Source organism: Octopus bimaculoides, chromosome 2 (assembly GCF_001194135.2).
Source record: "Octopus bimaculoides isolate UCB-OBI-ISO-001 chromosome 2, ASM119413v2, whole genome shotgun sequence".
Taxonomy (NCBI): domain Eukaryota; kingdom Metazoa; phylum Mollusca; class Cephalopoda; order Octopoda; family Octopodidae; genus Octopus; species Octopus bimaculoides.
The window spans coordinates 186,874,358-186,878,345 of NC_068982.1; positions in this window are offsets into that span (position 1 = coordinate 186,874,358).

Sequence of the window (3,988 nt, forward strand, 5' to 3'; positions counted from 1 at the left end):
CCCCCCCACGAGAGGATGAAAGGCAAAGTTGACCTTGGCAGAATTTGAACTCAGAATGTAAAGACAGACAAAATACCACTAAAATCAAAGACTCATGTTCCAAGGAAAATAATTTTTATTCTATTCATTAAAAAATACATTCATATATATATATATACATATGTGTGAGTGTGTATGTATACATACATACACATACAATATTTCAAGATATATTTATTGTATCTATAACATATAAAAATACTACATCATAAAAAAAAAGAACAATATACTTTTAATATTTACATATTTGCTTTGCCTTTTTTCTTTTTTTTTCCATATTTTTGTTTTTTTTCAAGCTAATAGAGTTGGGTTTAACTTTACTCAAAGTATAAGCTTCTATCTGAGATCTTGTTTATAAAGAATCTGTATTGTAGCCCTTGTAGTTGAAAAGAGAATCTCGAGAAATAACACCATCACTAAGACCCACTGTCCTAAAATCTTATTTCTTAGAAAAAATGATATGATTTTTTTTCATAAATATATTTTTCAAAATACAATAAAATAGTGTCTGGATTACAGATTAAACATCATTCCTAAAATAGAGTTAGAATCCATTTGTTTTGTTTTGTTTCAATTCTGTTCCTAGTTTTGTATTTTCATTCTTTTCTGTCACATGGTACGTTTAGTGTTTTTTTTTAACCCTTTAGCATTTAAACTGGCCTAAATATTGTTTTATGTTCAAACCAGCCAGATCTGGTCTCTTACACTACCCTACAATGTCATTCTAAAAATAAACAATCACATCATCAAAATCTCAAAGCCTCAAGATAATGCATGATTAATCCAAAAACAAGTGGAATAAATAAACACACATTTGGCAGAGTAATCTGAATGCTAAAGGGTTAATCCTTTTCTCGTGAAATACACCAGTTTTTTTTTTTTTTAGCTAATTTTAAAAACAGTCAAGAATTTGGCAGGATTTAGCAAAATTTCTGTCATTTATTAATATTATATATATTTTATGCTTAGAATTGTGAAAACATGGAATAAACCATATGTGTTGGTTGTTAGCTGCCAGGATACTGAATCATTTGAAATATTCCAACACTTTCTGGAACTAACACTACTCCTGATCTACCTAAGCACCTTTTCCTTCTCATGGCCCATTTTCTGTTCATTTTGTTCTTCATATCATGTGTCTACCTCTCGCTTTCATTACTTACACCTACTTCCTGTCTTCTCTTTTACCTTTTCCCAATAATTTGCAATGCATCTGAGCATTACTTACAAAATTGGAAAACAACAGAGTGTCCATGACTTTTGGAAACATTTTTTCTTCATGCCCAGAATTGCTGAAGCATGGAATAAACTACTGGCATCGGTTGTTAGTTGTTGGGACATTACATTCTGCAAAACTTCCAGGCTTCCCGAAATTCAACAACAGTACACCTGATGCCCCACCTGTATTTTTAAACTACTTGTTTACTATTCACTTCCTGTGAATTATTTTATGCACTGTACATGCACTTTTGGTTACCATTGGTTACCATTCCTGATGACTTGTAGTGCAGCACCCAAGCAGCACTGTATACGATAAGTTCATTATTCATTGTATACAATAGACTCATTATCATTTAAGGTCCATGTTCCATAGTGGCACAGGACGGACAGTTTGACAAGATCCAATGAGTCCAAGGACTGCAATGTACTCCACTTTCTACTTTGGAATGATCCCAACAGCTGGAGGTCTTCCCAACACCAAACAATTTACACCTTGTATTGAGTGCTTTTTTTCATGTCACCAGCACTAGCTAACAAGACTATGAACCCTGAAAGAGGCAGCTTCATGCTAGGAGATCAGTGTGGTTAAAATATGAGGGAAGGGGCCAAAGCAAAACAGGTCTCTTGCTGTAGAGGAAGTACACAATAAACTCATTATTACAATTTGTGTAAAATTATGATGGAAGGTTTAACCCTTTAGCATTTCAACTGACCATTTCCAGCCCATATATTCCACCTGTTTTATGTTGAAACTGGCCAGATCTGGCCCTTCACACCTATCCCGCAATGTTATTCTAAAAATAAACAATCACGTCTTATTGTAATTTTGAAGCTTCAAGATAATTCAGGATTAATTGAAAACAATGGAAATGTATACGTATTGCATTTAACAGAATAATCTGAACGCTTAAGGGTTAACATAAATATGAACCCTATGAAACAGGTTGTTTCTATGAGGGAACCATAAGCAGTCTCAAGTATGTTGGTATCAAAAGGGTTTGGCTAATTCATAGGAAAATATGTCTTTTATGAATTGAAATTTCTCAGTGATGGTAAAATGTAAAGATATCTAAAAATTACTTCTCACATGATGTATTCTGAGGTGGGATGGTGAAACTTTATATTGATGGCATTTCATTATCTAGACATCATCCTCTGCCTGGTGAGCAGCAACAATCAGAATGATGACCGGCATATTTAGTCTTAAAACATTCAGGCAGATTCAAATGTAAATATGCTAATTTTGTGGTGTTTCATCAGTGGTGAATCGCTCCTCCTATTAATTGCTGGTAGGGACACTGTATTTTGTTATGCAACCATAATATTCTACCAAATATATTAAATGTTTATAAGTCAATCCTGTATCCTACTTGTGTTAGCAGTGCAAATCAGTCACTTTTAAGTTATCTCTACAGACTTTCTATAGTAACTAGAGCCAGCGCTGAAAGCTATGACTTTTCATATACGAATATGTCTATGTAAACAATGTGATCAAAAATGGAAAAATGGGTAATGGGTGTACATGGATATTTCAGGAGTTCTTGCTCCTTCTTCAGTATCACATCCAACCCATTAACCACCCACAAACATGTTGCTTAAATAACCACTAATATTTAGCTGTGTAACACAATTGGATTTATTGATTTTACATATTAAACCCATTCCTGGCAACTGGTATGTACTTATTAATTGTGGGTGGGTTGGAGCACCGTATTTTGCTATACAACCATAATATTCTACCAAGTATATTAAAGGTTTACTAGTCAATACTTTAAAAGGCTTCGCCTATATGACAAACGTTTGTTTGCAACATACACATAGGTGGTAAGTAGCTTGCTTACCAACCACATGGTTCTGGGTTCAGTCCCACATTGTGTAGTAACTTGTGAGTAAATTTGGAAGACGGAAACTGAAAGAAGCCCATCATGTGCGTGTGTGTGTGTATTTGTATATGTGTTTGTCCCCCACCACCATCACTTGAAAAACCGATGTTGGTGTGTTTACGTCCCCATAACTTAGTGGTTTGGCAAAAGAGACCGATAGAATAAGTACTAGGCTTACAAAGAATAAGTCCTGGGGTTGGTTTGTTCAACTAAAGGCGGTGCTCCAGCATGGCCACAGTCAAATGACTGAAACAAGTAAAAAAAAATACTTGATTCATTAATGCAAGGGACTCCGGTTTGACAGTCATTGTTTCGACATTGTTGGGTCTCGTCAGCTTGAGACCCACCCCCACCCCACCAGACTAATAATGAAGCTAACAAGAGACAAATTCCTTGTGCTAATGAAGACTGTTCTCCAATGATGAAATAAAACAGCAATTAAAATATTCACATTGAAACTTGTTGGAAGATATCAAGAACAAATATCCAAGTCATCATCATTATTAAAACGTTCCACCAATTATTCTGTGGGTAAGCATCACAAAATATACTATTCTATGTTTATATAATACCCTTAGCTTTTACTGAATTTCACATGCGCTTATGAGGGGGAACCATGACCTGCTAGAAATAGCAGTCAAATTTTATATGCAGACCGTTATAGAAGAGAACACTTTGGATAATAATAATGATGATTTCAAATTTTGCCACAAGGGCAGCAATTTTGGTGGGAAGGGGATGAGCTGAATACATTGACCCCCTCCCCAGTATTCAACTGGTACTTGATTTATCAACCCTGAAAGGATAAAAGGCAAAGTCAACGTCGGCGGAATTTGAACTCAGAA